The following is a 17959-nucleotide window of genomic DNA, read 5'->3' as shown; positions in this document are numbered from 1 at the left end:
GTATTACCGAGACGGATCCCCAGGTTATTTGTTCATTATTTAGCGTATTGCGGGGGAGACACGTAAGCCCACCGAAGGGCATTGTATTCAAATTTATGCTCGCCAGACAAACGATTCAGTTAAACTTAAACCAAAAATTCGGCCTTTTGCCGTATCTGTGGGTTTAAAATTAATTTGGATTTGTTTACGTCTCACAAAATTTCTGAAACCAGCTGAGCAAGCAATAGTTCATATCTGCCGCGGCATTCTAACCTACATGAATCGCTATGATTAAAAGGTAACGCTGGACATTTCAAAAGATTCGAATATTTCAATTAGTCAGCATGTTTCCTTTGCTGAGACCTACGATTGCAGACAGCTTGGTAACTGGCGTAGATGACAGCCCTGTGGACAGCGTCCGAGTGGTGCGGATAGAAGCCAGATAAAAATTTTCGCTTTGCTATTTGTCATTATCGACAATCCTTGCGAACACAGCAACAGCCAGACGGACAGGGATGCCGCGTAATACTCATTCTGGGCCCTCTAATCTTGCAGCTTTAGTGGTATTGCAAGTTCTTTTGTCCCCGCAGGGGCGTCTGCGTAAGCAGGCGTTTGGTGTGTTGCGACACCACGGACCCGAGCACATGAGGGTGGACCCTCCCGCGTCTAACCGTGCGTGGCTTAGCCGTGTCCGGGGAAAAGGGGATCCTAGGGGTTGAGCCGAAGCCGGGTGTTCGGACCTTTAGGCCCCTCGGCGGAGGCAACACACCCCTTTGGCCTCGGCTTCACGTAGACGGCACCCCCAGACTGACCCACCCGGGGGAAATCGGTAGTTGCCTTTTCCTGTCTCTCTCTCCCCCCAACCTTCGTCTTTCTCTCTCACTTTCCATCTCTACTGTCTTCTCTTCACTTCGTTTTACTTGCAATTTTCCAGGCAGCAAGGGTTAACCTGGTGTAGTTTATCCATCCTTGGGTCTATTATATTAGGTTATAGTAGCGATGTACAAGATGATGGTGTGGATGGCAACGACAGCCTGGATGTGACAGTGCCCCAGCATAATCTTCAAACAAACGTAAACAGTGTGGATATTACAAAATAAATTTCTTGGTGCATTTTTTGTTACAGGATGTTCCGAGACATCATTGAAATAATGACATCCGGATTTCCAATTAAGCCAAGCTCTGCGGTGAAAATCTTCTGTGGAAAAGCTTCTTTCGTTTTTGACGTACCCGACCGACTGGAAGCTGCAAGCAGGTGGTCGAGGTGGCTTCCTGTTCGCATCTACTGCTGTTGACCTGAGAGTCGCAGTTGCAAGCGTGCTGTCGTTGCTGACCTACCTGACAAAGAATGTTAGCTACAAGTACTTAATGACCTCAAACCGAAATCAGGACCCCGTTTAAAATCTTTTCGGTATAGCACGGCAGTTAAGCGGTTGCAATACCCATCCAATGCCACAACAGTTTCTCATTACTGTGTGTTGCCTAAGTATTTATGGGCTTGCAAGATCTGTTGCTAATGAGAATGCTGAGCCTGGTGTTCTTAAAGCCCTCCATGAGCTAGACATAATGAAAGGCTCAAAGCCTGGCAAAACTGACACAATCCTTAAGCCTTCTCGATAATGATGACATTCCCACTGCAGGGTATCAAAAACAAGGGCCCTGTACCAGACCATGTCTTATGTGTTCAAGCAAAAAGTGACGACCGGCTCATTTTTATACTTGTGGTTATGTTGCCAGGAAGTTTTTGTTGAAATTTGAGTGTGATGAAGAAGGAAGATGTTGATAGTCTTGCTGCCGCTCAGTACACCAGGCTGCGAGACAATGGTGGCCTACTGTATCCAACCGGATGGCTTTTCAGGTTTATTCGAAGATTAAAAAACCTTTTCACAGCCACATTCAGTACACAGGAGCTGCATCATGAGAGCGTTAAGGATGTTATTACTCTTGTTAAAAGAAACCGACAAGACCGAATAGGGTGCGCGAGCCATGCAGAATGTTTGACGGTGAAGGTTTTAGCATGTTATGTTACCATACACGAATGCAGTTTTTTTTTGTGAAGTCCTTAAACCGCTCCAAAAAGTCGGGTGACCTCAAGATATCTGAAGTTGAGCCGCTGTACATAAGTATGCGAAATGGTATTGTGTACTCTCTACCGTGCAACTCATCTGTTGCACTATGTTTCTTGAAAATGCCTCCCCACTAGCTATTTATACTGTGACTGAAATAAACTGTCTGCTGGAGGCTCATGGCTTCTTAAATGCAAATGTTCATCGCTCACTTATATTATGATAGAAGAATGCAGGAGTATGCATGAATTCAGTACAAATTTGAACCTAAACATTTCGACTGAATTACCTGTCTGGTTGTGAAAATTTGATAAGGACTTAGTCACTCGAACCAAGTAAGGGCATTTATTAGCCCCACGTAATATAAACTGCGTGAAGGGCATCCTACCCTGCGTGTATGTCCATCACCTTGGAGACAAGGCAAAAAGAGAAAAAGACCCCCCGCTCTAGGGCACCAACACCAAAATATCTCGCTCCCCTGACCCCCCCCCCCCCCCCCCTTCAACGACTTTCCCGCGGGTAAAGCACCCCGCAGAATCGGTCATCCCTGTCGCCCAGCACCACCGCAGCCATTCCACCCTTTCGCCATTTTCGTGTGTCAAGAACAGGTGCACTGTCAAGTATCTCCCCACCTTCCTATCTCTCCCCTTTCCCCTTTCTTACGATGGACCTTTTAAAAGCTGCACACCGCCACCTCCGAAGAATACCTCCTGAAGAAGGAGGTGAATTGGCTTCGAAACGTCAGGCTAATAAAAACCCTTACTTGGTTGGAGTCACTGTCTAAGACCTATTCAGTAGAACTTTATTTTTTATGTTTTGAACGGGACTTGTGACTGGTGCAACTGGGTAAAAAATTGAAATTTCGATGCCAAAAGTGCACTCTGCCGCTGCAGCACGAAGTGCGTGCATCGCGATAACAGACATTGCAGGTACGTACCGTGCCCTGCCAACCCATGCTACAGATCTTAGGGTTGCTTACACAAAACCATACTGACATATTTGGCATGAGGAAACATGAACACAGCATTCTGAAAATCTGTGCCGCTGCACTCGCCTGTTTCGTTCTGCCGCAGACTCCCTCAGCCGGTGCTCGGGAAGTGAGCGCGCGCGCCATCTGGTGAGCTTCTACACAATATGCCTCGCGCCCAGGCCGCCGCTTCTTCCACTACCCAATATTTTCTAGTGCACTGTACTAGAGAGCCTACATGCAACGATGTCTTAAAACAGCGTTGCATGTAGGCTCCCTGCGCAGGGCTGTGCGCATGCGCTGCAGTGGGAGAGCGGGAACGCACACGCACAGGTGCCTCGATGCCCTCCTCGCCCACCACTCCCCTTCCACTGGGAAGTCGCGTTTGCTCACCGCCGTGCGTTGACTCCCCGTGAAAGCGAGCGTCCCTCGCCTTCGCGCGCTTTCACTCACACATACAGCATATGGCCAATGAGAGTTTTTTTTTCTATTGCCGGACGCGACGATCGAAAGGTGAGCCCTTAACAGCTTCGCTATAATAAAAATGCCAGTAAATTTTCAGAATTGTCTACTAATGCGTAAGCATTCTTTGGCTCAAGTGTTACTTAGCTTTTGCTTAATTGCTTTTCCTAGCTGATGCATGCCTGCCCATCGCTTTTCCGGTGCCAAAGAAATGAAATCCGTGTACTGAATGGTGTGGAGATGAGTTGCCAGGAATGTGCATGGCCCCTTCAAAGCGATCGGATCAACTGAGCCGGAATCCCCTCACAACCGGTTTCATCACTGCTGGTTGTGCCCTTTTTATTTTATTTTATTGTTTTCCTTTTTTTTTGTTACGACCTTGACGTGGCGACGGCGACGTCACCAGTTTTTTTTTTTTTTTTTTTTTGAACGCCAGCAATAATTTGTTATGATTAAACTATTATCGCATGTACCAGCAGCCCCACAACAGGCTTTTCTGCACACACACTCGTGATGCGGGAAAGTAAGCTTTGAAGGCGGCCTGAGGAGAACTGCTGTCTCTCTGCTCACTGTTTGTTTGTTTGTTTCACTTGTCCCTTAACGCTTATAAATCTACCTATCATCTGCACTTTCACTATTATAGTGATTGAAGGTCTTAACTTCGCAAATTACGAATACAAGGCATTACACTTTTTGCGTGACAGATTGGCTGGGGTACTCGCCAAAGCATGATTACGCATTAAAAATACTGCGTTGTTTTTCACACTCAGACTTTCTCATTATTGACTGCCATAAAATGTGAAAACGCTTTACCGCATTGGTAACGCACTAGAAGTACAAGCAGGACGTGTTCCACCGCCAGCATATCAAACAGCAGACGAAAAGCGCGAAGATTTGATATACATCTTTGTTCGGTTAGTAACCGGTGCGCCTTGTGGAGAAATATTAGGCTTTTTCAGCGTCTTGTTTGTCGCCAGGGCCATTAGAGAGTTTTAGCGTGTCCGGTATTCCGCTAAACGCAGGCGGACGTGGCGTTTTGCCGGATTGGCGGAGGCTCAAGCGTGAACCGCCTGCACGGTGCAGTCACGTGGTGGCGCAGACTTCAACCAGACAACCAGAGCGAATATCGCAGTAAACAAGTGTTTTTTTCTACATCGCTTTCGGGCACGAACCAGGCTGCTCGCATCAAAAGATAAACCTCCGAGAGGCTAAGGCCATTGCGGCGAAGCAAACTGCATATATAAGTTCTAAAAAGAAAAAAAAAATCGGCAGAACCCATCTCGCGATGACTGCCGATGATAATGCGTTTAGCATTGAGTCAATATAGCGACACAATGTAATGCCGCCGTCGAAATGAGCATCGAATAAATTTAAAGGATCTTTTTCGTCATTGTAGAGTGGTACATGCTTAGTTACCCAAGTTGGCATCAAAGAGGGTCATTGAAGACCAGCATTGAAGACCTTTATCTTCACGTGACTTTTCCTTCTTCACTTCTATGTAGCTCAACGCTTCTCTCTCGATGCACGCTCTGTTTATAGATTTTGTTGATGTTGATGTGGATTGCTTTTCAACATTTTGACTACACAACTTTTTTCTTCATACCCGGCTGCTTATGTTGCCGTGCCATGTTGATGATGATGATGATGATGATGACCTTAACGTCTTTTATCACACACCCACTCACGGGGATTTGCCAAGAGTCGGACAGATTTTGTATGTGTGTGAAATGAATAAATTTAGAAATCCGAAATTTCATGTTAGAAAAGAATCAACATAAACATCGACTTCTTTTCTTACCTCTTGTTCTACTTGCCTATTCGGGCACCTACCCACGTGGCAGATACCAATTCGGAGCGACTGGCCAGGAATTTTCGCATACCCAGTGGCCCAAGCTGTTGTATATTCGCAGAGACAACAGGAGCCATCAGGAGCCAGCACCCAAAAAGAGGGGCGAGGAGGCAAAAAAAAAAAACTTTACTTTAAAAAGTGCATAAAAATTCGCTTCACTGTCATGGCCTGCATTTATCTGTTCGTCTGATTTGTTCACACGAAGCCTTTGTTCACACGAAGCCTTTGCTCTTGGCTTCAGTCACAGAAATGTTAGCCCCACAGTTCTAAACTATCTTACTAAAACCAATCATTTACCTTGCTTTCTTATTTCGAGGTTTTGTTTTGGTCTTTTACATTTTCTTCTTAATATTATATTTGCAGTACAACAAATTTTGTTTAGGTGTACATTAAATTCACCTCGTTCTTGCTCGTTTTATGGTAAACTTACGATTACTGGACGATTTTCTGTTGTGGGTGTGTGCCATAAACCTTCAGGTCAACACCAACAACATCAACCACAACGAACAGATTCGCAACGAAACCCAACTACAGCAAAGAGATAGTTCTCGAGTGACGACCTAGGTGCGACTGTTGCCACACCTCTCAAGCTGGCGGCCCTAAAGGAAACCAGGACAAGGAAGTCCAGGCTGTGGAGATGCCGGCGTTCTTCGTATTTCCGAGCTTCGCCAAATTGACCAGCGTCATCATCATCGGCACCGGTCCGAGCGCGTGCCAAAGGCCTAGGAACGGTCGTGCCCCGTTCGGCCGGACAGCTTTCCCAAGCCCGGCCCGCAAAATTCACGCTGCGTGCCCGATCGCAGCGACGGTATGAACGTCGCCGGGCCGCGTTCGCAGCGGTGAGCAACCACACTCATCGGACAAGAAAAATCCCCCCCAAGCTCGAGTCCTGCGCCCGGCGTGCATTGCCGGCTCGGTCACGCTGGCAGCGAGCAAGTGCTGAAGACACCGGCGCACGATGTCGGACGACGATGATGGTAAGCGCCGCGGATTTGACCGCTTACACTTGTTGAGGTGGAAGCGCGAGGGAAAGGGGCACGTCACTGTGAGCGTCGCGTTTCCTCGGGCTCGCAGTTTTCTTGTTTTCTTTTACAATTTTCTCACCTGGCTTTGTGCGGCGGTACAAACAACTGTCTAGACACGGCTGCTTCTCTCCGCGGCCTCACTGCGCGCACATGCACTAATTCAGCTGGGCAGCAAATGCACGCATGCAAATTGTACGAACGCGAAAAAGTAGACACGCTTCCGCGTTTCCATATTCATTCATGCGTGAAACTAGCTTTATTAAAACTGCGAAGCCAAAGGTAGCGCCTGATGCTCGCTTACAACAACGGCGCGCACGTGAATGTCACCTGGAAGGATTGAATAATCCGCATCGGTTATATTACACCCATTCGCTTTTGTATTCCTACTCGACATTGTGAAACAGTGCGTGTGCAAGTGTGAATGCCTTGTATAGAGACGAACGCGTTTAAATTATTTTAGGGTAGTTAATGGCGTTCGTAGCACGTTGTGCGTGTGAGTAGTTGACGATGATCAGGCTGCGCGAAGTTATCATAAACGACGCCGTCGCTTCTGCCCTAGCCAATGCGTTGCGTGTAAACCATGGTAGGTTTTATTACGGGGCTGTTAACCTGGGAAATGATAGGTTGATATATTTCTACTTCTGGAGCTGCAAATTAGGTGAGTCTCGCCATAAACAGTCGCATAATGTGCGACACGGCGCGTGAAGTGACTAGATGGGACGCCACAATCGACTTCCCACATCAGCTATTAGTGACGCATTGCATGTTGAAAATGTCCCCCCGAGGCAGCTTTTATTTTTCAATTTAGTGCTATAGCAATTATGTGGACACTCCAAAGCATTTCTGCCGTCGTCGTTGCCGTGATGTTCAGTATACAGTCCAAACACGATAACATCGTCGCCGCGCGCCGTACGCTGTATGTGCGAGTGAAAGCTTGCTAAGATCAGCCGCCGATCGTGGCCTAATCTCGCGCGCTCGAGGGAGGAAGGCGGTGCGGAAGCTCACCGTCTTCGTCGAGTGAAAGGCACGGGCGTGGGGGGCACGCGAGGGAGGGGCGGGGGGGGGGGGGGGGGAGGCGTACTACTTTGGTCGGTTGATGCTTACGGCGTGGCCGCGTGCCCCCCCCCCCCCCCCCCCCCCCCCCCCCTCCTGGTAATGGCTGGTGGCCTATAGTCTTGTGACATTCAAACACATTGCCCCAGAAATAGAGGGCCTTTACCTTTAGAACACTGTAAGCTTCATAGCATGGTGACTAAACGATCGAATTAAACTGATGCTGTCATTGTTTCTTTCAATTTCAGAAAACATGCAAGGTAAGAACCAACAACTGCTTACAGGAAGCTTTGATTGCCCGTGGTATGTACCTGTCTTCGCTGTTAAGGTAAAATCCTCAACAGTTCTGACGTCACAAGTATTTTGTTTCTTCAGCCAATGGCTTCGCGAAAGATTTCCATTCTATCTTTTGAAAACTTTAGATTGTGCCCATCCAAGGGAGGCTAGGTGAGCATACGTGCACCATTTTTAATTTTTTTGATGACGTGCATGTGTTGATAACCCATATCGGTTATTTTAAATTTGCTGCCTATACCTGGCGCATAGCTGTTACCCGGCAGTTTCAGTCGCGTGCGTGAATGTATATTGCCCTTGTAGAGAAGCGCAGCAAAATCAAAGCATAAAAGAAAGTAGAGCGCGGAATTTTAAAGTGTATGGAGGAATTACGACTGTAAGAAACCGCTTTGTTCGTGTCGAACACAATCTCTGACAACAAAGAAGACGCGACACGCGCTGATGATCAGCTGTGCAGATGTGAAACATTTACCCATCACGATTATGTGTACCGATGAGGAAGATGAGAGGCGCATATTGCGCTTACGTTAGTTCCCCCTCACAGTGGAACGGCAGCCTGGTCACGTGGGAGTGTCATGAACTGCGCCGAGTATATGGTTTTAAACGAGGCATGCATGGTACGAACAGGTGAGACACGGTGATTAGCAGGGGGACGTCTGCTCAATGACTTTGTAAGGTCAAATAAAACGACTAAGCACTTTGTCGCACAAGCCGGAAGCGCGCACAGGTGTCGAGAGGAAAACCTGGCCTCCAAGGGAAACATCACAGCGCGGTAAATCGAGTCGTATAGCGGCACTTGCCTGCAGTAGCCCAAGGCACTGCGTGGCGTGCAGTGGGGCATAGTGGGCTGCCTCTTTGTTGACTAGTTTATTATTGTGATAGAAATTATATGGACACTCCGGGCGAATGTCCACCGTCACCGTCGGCGTCGCCGTGATGTTCCGCATAAAGTCCAAGTGCGATAACATCGCGGCCTCGCGCCGTACGCTGTAGCTGCGAGCGAAACCTTGCGAGGGTGAGCAGAGAGAGATGGCGGCTTGATGCCGGATTGTTTTCGCGCGCTCGCAAAGGAGGGGGAGGGGAAGGAAGGGTGCAGGTTAGCGCACATCTCCTCTTGTACTCCAGTTGCGGCCGCTCAGCGGGACCGCGCACTTCCTATCTTGGAGGCAATTTTGCGCTGGGTTCGAAGGCTAGCCGCCCGGGGCTGGCTGATGGCTTCGTGTGCGCTGTGTTCCCGCACGCCTAGTTAGCGATGAAGCGAGAGGCAGCACGAGGAGGAATTCGCTCGCTGCTGCCGCTCTTCATCGCACCAGGGTACTGACAGCGAGTGTCCGCGGTCAGCCACTTAGATGGGTCCTTGCTTGTTAGTTTAATTACTAAGCGATGTTTACGGCACTGTTTATGCAGGCTATAAAACGACTAACCTTATTTCGTATAACTTTCTAATAGTTTCATATCGCAGTCAACGTTTGTTGTAGAGATATGCGCGCATTTCCACTTGTTCCCGCGTGGCGCTGTGCGTTTGTACGGGCGCTGGCGGGTGCCGTTGTCCCCTGCCGAAATTGTTTCATAATTAGTTGCTATTAAATCCATAAGAATTTACTAATGTAAGTACCAGTGCCAATAATGCGGTGCCAACAGCTAGGAAAGAGAGAAAGGGAGGAAAGTACCTCTGAAAGTAACGAATAAGAAAGAAGGGAAGAGGAAGGCAGTGAGCAGGCTAGAATACTGGGCACCTGTTGTCACCAGGACATTTTGTTGGTAGCGCCAATTGCATAGCAAGGTAGACGAGGCGGTACTTTCATTATGTTTTACTCCGTGCTCAAGTCTGAGAGAGTGCGATGGAAACGTTCTGTGGATGGTAGCTGGAAGTTGACTTATGCATGAGGCGCGCATAACTTCAGTAAGAAGAAATGAAGGTCTTGCAGCGGTCGCTGAGGAAAGAGCGTAGAGCTCCATGGCGTGAGAGTATGTATCACGGAAAGAAGTCGATGACCTCATGACTTTTTTGTATATTACTTAATTGAGCACTCTAAAGCGTTTACAGGCGTTATACGAATGTTTTCCCGGTGCTTTGGGAGGAGAAAATGCGACACCATGTCAGGTTTAAACTTCCGGGAAAATGTTGCGATTATTGGGTCATGTGCGAGCGAAGCTTAATCTGTATGCATACCGCATCATTTCTGAAGCGCTGTTTGCTACCTCAAAATTGTGAAATTAGCGCTGCAAGTTCAGAGAATAGCCTGTAGTAGTTTTTTTGGTTACACTGGTGTAAATGTTTATTTGTGAATAATTCATGAAATCAATTAGTAAATATTTACTGTACTGAGGTCTTACCAGTTCTTACTGAAATAACGTATGACATCTTTTTTTTTTTACTTTGCACCAGTTTACTCACTATTTATGAAAATAAAGATGAACAAGTTGTATTTTTCTTGATGTCGAACTGCGTTTTAAAATTATAAAGTTAGAGTGTGCGGAATATTTACGGTCATTGTAGTAAATTACTTGTTCAAGCTCTCCAAAGATTTTTATGCGTGTTTAATGAAAAGAGTCCTTGGAGAAGTGAGTGCGTTCCCGAGTTCCCGATAGCTGGAGTTGGGGGCAACGTTGTGACTGACGTGCGGACGAAGTTTACAGTAGGTGGGTAATCCCGGCTTTCGGAGTAAATTACTTACTGCAGCGCTCAAAAGTGTAATGCTAGCTTTATACGCCTTACCGTTGTCCTGGGTGAACGAGATGGGACACCGAGCACAATTTTACAGGAAATGAGCATGTTTGCAGGAAATTCAGAAATATTTCAAGCTGGGTGATCTTTTGAGAACTAAAATATTTACAAAAGTATTTCTTGGCTTTTCGGGGAGAATAATAACTGCGACAAGCAGTAAACTTGCGCGTGAACAAAAAAAAAAGGAAAAAAGAGAAAAAGAAAACTGACGGCCAAAAGATGTGTAGAAGGTGAAACGCTGTAAGGTGGAGGGCAACTGTGCATGAGTTCCTATAGACCCAGAATAAAAAAATAAAATAAACAAAAATTCGTTCACCAAGAAACACCAACTAGGTTAAGCCGAGCTTCAGCACCCGCCATTGACACCTGCTACTCAGCTTAGCGAGAGGCCCATCACCGCGTTCCTTCATTGCAGCAACGAATGCTCAAAATATCGCTTTGAGTCAGTGCGCACGCGGACGAAGTGCAGGTGCATCACACTGCGGTAATAGTCCTTTCTGCATTCTAGACTTGTCACTAAAGGGACGTTCAGACAAAGCACCAGCTTCCCTTTGACCGTCTGCAAAATGTGCTGCGAAACGCATTTCGACACTATGCGTAGTCATGTTCTCCAAACATGAGAGCGGCCGGACCACTTCTTTCAGCCTGTCTCACGTGCTCACAATAGGCGGGAAATTGTTTGTCTCAGATTTTGTTAGGTAAGCAAGGGAAATGCGCGTACTGCTCAGGTGAAGCGATGCGTTCGTTAAAATTGACTTCCTCTTGTTCACCGCGCAGCCGAGCTGACCAGGCGGGTGACGAGAGGCGGCGTCACCACGAGGACGACCACCAAGGGCGGCAAGAAGACCAGTAAGTACGAATGACCATCGGCTATGACTGGTTATCGTTACCGGTTATGAAGGAAAGTTGGCTATCGTCCTGTTTTCTCGTCCCACTGCGAAGATGCACGTCTTGCTAAACTCATGGGGTTTTGCGTCCCGGAGCTTCGGGAGAGGTGTGGACCTCCATCTGTGCACCTTCATTGGCGCGTACCGAAATTTCGTTTTTTTTGCATTCCTTTCTGCTGCTGGGCAAGAGCTAAGGGGTTCGATTATTTGTCGTGATAGCCACGTTATTATAGAGAAGCAATGCAGAAACACTCGTCTACCGAGTTTTGGGCACTTCTTAATAGAGAAACCCAGGTGGTTGAACCTAATCCGGAGCTCCCAGTAATCTCTTATAGGCTCTAGTAGATACTGTCTCTTATAGATACTGTGTTGCTTTGGATGTTAAACCCCATGAGGTGTTCATGGCTACGCCATTGAAATGTGGCGGCCGCAGCCATGCAGTAACCGCACATCCATGACTTTGTAATGCGGAAACGTTACAGCGGCTGTGCCACACCCATCGGGCGCTGGGTTTACTGCCAAGAAGGCTTAATTTAGACTGTGTGGATTAGACTAGTAATTAGAAGCTCCGTCTGGGCTCTGAACTTATGGTCAATATTTTTTCATCTTCATAGCCTAAAATAAAATTTACTGATAGCTTCATGTACGTGCTCACGACTGTTCGCTGTATGGTTTTGAAAGTGCAGTCACGCGTGTTCGGTGCGTCGAGTTATAGAATTTATCTTTCTCTGGCTGTGCTATTTGCGAGCCTCTCTCGCCATGCCTGTTCGTGATTACGGCTGGCTGCACCTCATCAAAAGCGTGTTGCTAGAGCTTGTGCTTTTACAAAATTTAGGCTAGTAGCGAGGTGCAATCAGACTGGTTCGACAGACCAGTTTCCTTTCTCTAAGAATGAATATGTATGTTGCGATCAGTGTCAAAGCTATTGCTGGAAATTTTGTTGACAATTAAGTCCTAAGAAAGAAAGAACGAACGAAAAGAATGGAAAGGAAAGAGGAAACACGCTTTCGCAACCTTTTTGTGGAAAGGAACGGAGCGCGGGGTCGTTGCGACACCGTCCTTTTCAATACATCTCCCCCCATGTAATTAGGCCGGAGTGCCATACACATAAAGCGTTAAGTTACTCTTTTTTTCAATACTAGTGGACGGGCTCAATGTTGAAGGGCTTAATGTTGTATATATATATATATATATATATATATATATATATATATATCATAGTCATCTTACACGCCAAAAACACTGAAAGAATTCTGGTATGAAAAACTGTTGAAGTAACAAAACTTGTCGTGGGGCGAGTTGGTGCTTAGACACCATGGTATGGCCACTCAGCGAACCAAATACGGACTCGAGCAAGACCACAGGCAGCAACAAACGCCTTCGTTGTCTGTGGTTTTGTTCGCGTCCGTATTCCTTGCCCCGGCTGTAGTGTGGCAACTGTTCAAATATTTAGTCCAGCGTTCCGGAGAAACGTATATTCACCACTTTGACTGCTTCGACTTGGGTGCTGTGACGTCAGAGCGCCGCGTTGTTGTTTGCAGAGACAAAGAAGGAAGGCGAGCTGACCATGATGAGAACCGGAAACACTCAAAACAAGAAAGGTGAGAGCAGCCTCTCATTATCGCTGCTTGCTTGAATTTGAGACACAGCGCATGTATTTCTGTAAGCATCGTTACGTCTGTTCTAGGTGGAAAAGGTAAAGGTGCGAAAGGCGGCAAACCAGCAGGTACGTACGCTTTGCAGAAGCGGCAGCACATTTTGCTTATCTTAATATAGACATATATCAGACAACATTGCCATAGCCAGGCAGGGGGCCACACCGGGAACGTATCCGGTTTCCCGCAGCCCTCCCTATGTATTATCAGCTAATAAATTAGAAAGTCCCTCGTTCGAATTTCGCTCTCATGCTACGGCATCGATTCCATCAGCGGGGCGTGACGTACTTCAGCAAATTTTCGAGTTTTGGGTCGTTTTTATGCAGGAGAGGCTTTTGTGCGAGAAAATCTGAAATGCAGTACTGTCAGTTGGGGCAATACTGCATTACTGCAATGCTGCAACTTGCCCCGAATGGCAGCATTTGAAATTCATTGCCTCGCAGGCAGGTAGTGCGCGAACTTTAAGGATGCGTTGTCACACATCTTTCTATTCCTTGCCCCTTTTTTAAGCCCTTCTGTGCCCTGGACAAGATGGGTTCGCCCACGCGTTTCTCGTAAACATGGCCAAGGACGAGCTGAGCTCATTATTGGTACTAAACAATTTTGAGCAATTTCCATAGACAATGCCTAGTTTTTTATCACAATCTAAGGGATAGCGCAAGCAGAAGCAAATTTATTCGTTCTGAGGAGATAAAACTTCGTGGCAACTGGGGTGCCTTAGTATAATTTGGCCATATTTGGTCTGAATTCGGGATAATAACGTGACACGGAAGAAGTAAATTCACGGTGAAACAGATCTCTTTTGTGTAACAAAAATAATAATAAGCAAATGTACTTAAGGTTATTTTTTACGGTATTTTTTTTTTACTATGTACAGTGTTCATTTTGGAAGCAAGCAATCCCTCGTTCAAACTACTGTCGTATTTTTGAAAACACTGCCATAGGCAAGTTGTACTTTTCAAACCATATAACGGTACCTCGTGTGAACTTCAGCATGCGCATGCGATACAGACGCACGTGTGTGCTGATGTGCGACCAGCAGAACTCTCGGTTCTGGTGTTGCGCCACATGCAAGCAAAAGATAGGCCATCATACTTAACACGAACGTGCCTCTAGCACATTTTTGCCTCTCCTAGGGCTGCTGACTTTATCTGGCTTGGGTGACGTGAATGGGTTAGAGCGTTTCTTATGTAGATTGAGATATTTGCTTCTCACATTCCTCTTTTGTAAAGCTTAAGCAGCTAGATATGCGTCTTTATTCTTCTGGTTAAGTCTGACGGTTACTGTACCCTTGGTAAGTATGCACTACTGTAATAAATGAGTGAAGGCGCTATCTCTAGCGTTCTTTTCCGCACTCTGTCATGGGAGGTGCCCGACAAAAAGAAGCTTGCGCTCTGCGGCTGTGCGCCGCCGCCGCAAACTGCTACGTAGCTGTACCATCTTTAGGCATGTGCGTATTGCCACCAGTGTCTTCTCTCACCTTCCGCCTAGCCTTTTTTTCATCACTAACAAATGTATTCTTTGCAAATACAGGTGCACATACCTGCACCTATACTGTGCACAGGGGGGACCAGTACTATTTAACACCCAATTAACACTCAAGGAAGTCATTAAATAGCAAGAAAAAGGCCGACAGATGGAGTAGCACACTGTAATGTAAAAGTTACAAACTGGGATCACGTGCCTCAGAAAGGCTGGCCGAAAGGAGGCCAGTAGTTATAGCGTGCACTGCAACTATAGGGCCGCATATTTTAGAGCGCAGCTCTTAGGCGTCCGTTACTGGGGCGAGCGTCGGCGTCGGCGTTGTTCCATTAGCATAACCTTTCGACAAAGGTGTGCCCCCATTGCTGAAATGTCAATCGTAACCGAGCAAACGTGCGCAGCGAATGAAAGAGCGAACGCGGAGCGCAGCGGGGTATGAAATAACGTGAGGACGAAAGCGGATGAGGGTATGGAGAAAGTGTGAGAAGAAAAGCGTAGTGCTGCGGCGATGGCTACGAGATGGCGCTAGAGTATCGCGCGTCGTCTGGCCGGTCTGTCGGCGGCGGCTGTTGTGAATCGCGCGAGGCAGATTAGCGAGGCAGTCGCGCCACACTTCGCTTCGTTTGCAACGTGCCGCACTAGACATATTGTCTGCGCCAGCCAATATATCGCGAAATGAAAACACGTAAAGATCTGCGCTCAAATTTTGCATTAGGGAGTATCGTAATCGTCGGTGAATTTTTTTAACAGTGAAACTCCTCAAAAGTAGTATGGACAAGTAGGCTTTGTTCTAGCACTTTTCTTAGTTTGCAATTTCGTATTAGACCACCCGTATATACGTCACCTATGGCGACTTCACTGACACACGTTTGCTCATGACGTGAAGTACGTTGCTAACAGATATAGTGCGAAAGTGCGCCCACATGAAGGCACTGGTATTGGCTTATTTTGCTGATCTCCTCTCCATAGCTGCAATTCTGCATTAGACTCTTTCTTACTGCACTAAGATGCAAAACATGTAGGGCCTATACTGCCGCTCAATGTTTTAAAATGTGCTTGCTACAAGGAGCGGAAGCGGTGTGGTTCCCGTACCTTGTTACCATAGCAGTTATGAGCGCTTCTAAAGCTCTTCATTACCGCACTTCAATATATAGCGATAGCAGCGAACAGAACGACTTCACGTTAGCGTTGCATATCCTTCCCCGGACGCGCTCCCTATATGCAATACGAGCTGGGACACTTACGTCTGTATAACTCCACACTCTAACGTATTTACCGTTTAACACGGTGGACATGCATGGCGGCGCATTTTCGAGCGACAGCCGCTTGCTTTAGAACAGTATACAGTCGGCGTTCTTGGATTATTTGGCCCTTTCGTTCGCAACTGATGGTTGTGTTTGCTTTAGATTTGCGTCAGTATGCTTTGACACGACGGAATGGCACCAACATAACGCTGGTTTAGATATGCAAGCTCGATTATCGGCGCTACAGCCTTACGGCAGACATTGCAGTTCGTTTGCTTTCACTTAGTTTTCTCACTCTGAAACAGCAACCAAACAATGTGCGTCCGCGTTTGCGTTAAGTATAATAGCGTTCCCCTACACCACATGTTATTTTGTAGCTCACTACGCAGATTTTCCTACCGTTAGCGTGGCGTCGCATGCAACGCTAACGCTAGCGCTTTCGCACTATTCTAAAGCTGCCTGTTTTCTAATTTTCTTTATTTCGCTGTTTCTTCAGCGGGTGCAGGACCAAGTAAAGGTAAGCGATACTTGCGCGATCCCGTGTCAATTAATAAGCCCGAGGCTTTATACAAGGTGATGCTTTGAAGCACTCACTTGCGCCCTGAAAATGAATGACACCGATGATGTGGCATGTGCTAGTTAGCCCTTTGATTCTACAGAGTGACACAACCAACAGTGCCCTGTAGATGCCAAAGCGCAATGACAAGGGATCATTATGCCTCAGTTGCCGTCATCACAGCGACCCATGTTGCTTCTTACAAACACCGCTTAACGCTGCATAAACGCTATAGATTTGGCCTCACTTAACATTAGAGAGAAACCACAAGCACGCTTATGAGAATGGCTGGTAAAGGACCAGCGCTCCGGTGCCGGCTGACAATGAGCCTTCCGCACGTGTCAATAGATTTGCTGATTCCACCCCCTCAACTGGCGTTAATTTCTACGTAGCGCAACAAGGGACTGTTTCGCCACTGCAAGTCTCCATATCCTTCTTATGTCACTGACGCAGATTGCTTCATAGTCAGGCTATAGATCTCTGCACCCAGTTCAACCAATGGTTTTGGTTATGTTTGCATCAGCTATCGTCCGGTTCATAGCATCTACTTTCGCTAACTTTGATTGCGAAATCAAACGGTCGTTTCACTTTATATAAGGCAAGCGAGGACTACTACATAGCCTTGTAGAAGTGCCTGCTACGGGACTTAAGGTGAACATAGTTTAAGCGTCTTGACTTCGGAAGGTGGTGAAAGCGCTGTGGTTTAGTTCTTTATCACAACGCCGTCTTATGCGTGTGTTCAGGCTAGGTGTACCTTAGCGAGTAAATTGAAAGGAAAGGTCTGGCTACTGAACGGCCATGCCAAATGCAAAATATGTCTCTTGAGACCAAATGTCCACCGAGGTGTTTGGTACATACGTGTATGTCAGTGTTTGGTACATACGTGTGTTTGGTACGTACGTGTATGTCAACTTCGAATTCACGATTCCTGTCTAAGCATGCCTTCAAAGTGAATTCGGTGTTCCCTCCTATATTGCACATATTCGGTTCAGGTGTGAGGCTCGCTGCATGTGGCGCAAGTTTTGTGTCGCAAAGCGTAGTTGGCACCGCTGATCACAGACTTGTACATGTGAGTTGCGATGATTTCTGAAGTTAATTCGCTGCTTCAATTTGAGCGTTTTGCACAAATTGACATAAGAAAAAAAAGCGCTTGGGCTGTTAAAAAGGTAGCACAAATGCTTTTTGCACAGTGAAACCATAATAGCGTGCTATCGTTATCTACCGGGGTTTTCTGATACGCGCGGTGTGCGCTTTGTGCTACGGCCAAATCTAGGCGCACCTTTAGTTACTGTAGTCGACAAGAAAAGTTTGAAGGCTGCAGAATAAACGAGGAAAGGTGTTATCCAACGCAATCTCATATTCCTCTAGCATTATTGCAGGCTGAAAGACAGCACAGCACGAACTTCACTTGGGAAACAGGTTCAGGCTTTTCAGATAACCTACATACATTCTAGATGGCGTTTCCTGACACCACACAGACATCGTTAATACTTAATATTTTGTGAGCCATCTATACGATGCCGTAGTGTGCTAATGAGTAAACGCTAGAGCACATTCACGTCATAAGTCAAGAGGCAGAGTGAAGCTGATGTAGCTTTGGCTCATTGTCATCTTACTGGAGAGCCTGTTGGCCGCATTGTTCATCCCGAACTTGACGGATATTAACGTCCTTTTTAGTTTGACCTGCGAAAGTGCCACAGCACCAATAAGCA

The 17959-nt window shown here is 46.8% G+C and overlaps 1 long non-coding RNA gene across 1 annotated transcript in view; it reads left to right on the top strand.

Annotated features, from left to right (window-relative positions):
* The window catches only part of LOC119455867 (uncharacterized), a 44326-nt gene extending 31286 nt beyond the window's left edge, over window positions 1-13040 (top strand). Inside the window, exons 3-5 of the long non-coding RNA XR_007467540.1 lie at window positions 11201-11272; window positions 12852-12911; window positions 12998-13040. This is a non-coding gene — a long non-coding RNA (uncharacterized LOC119455867). The remainder of the gene's footprint in view (window positions 1-11200; window positions 11273-12851; window positions 12912-12997) is intronic.
* The last annotated feature ends 4919 nt before the right edge of the window (window positions 13041-17959 follow it).

This window comes from Dermacentor silvarum, chromosome 6, assembly GCF_013339745.2.
Source record: "Dermacentor silvarum isolate Dsil-2018 chromosome 6, BIME_Dsil_1.4, whole genome shotgun sequence".
In the NCBI taxonomy this organism is placed as follows: Eukaryota; Metazoa; Arthropoda; class Arachnida; order Ixodida; family Ixodidae; genus Dermacentor; species Dermacentor silvarum.
Note: the sequence above shows the minus strand (reverse complement) of the source record. Positions and strands in the feature narration are given on the sequence as shown.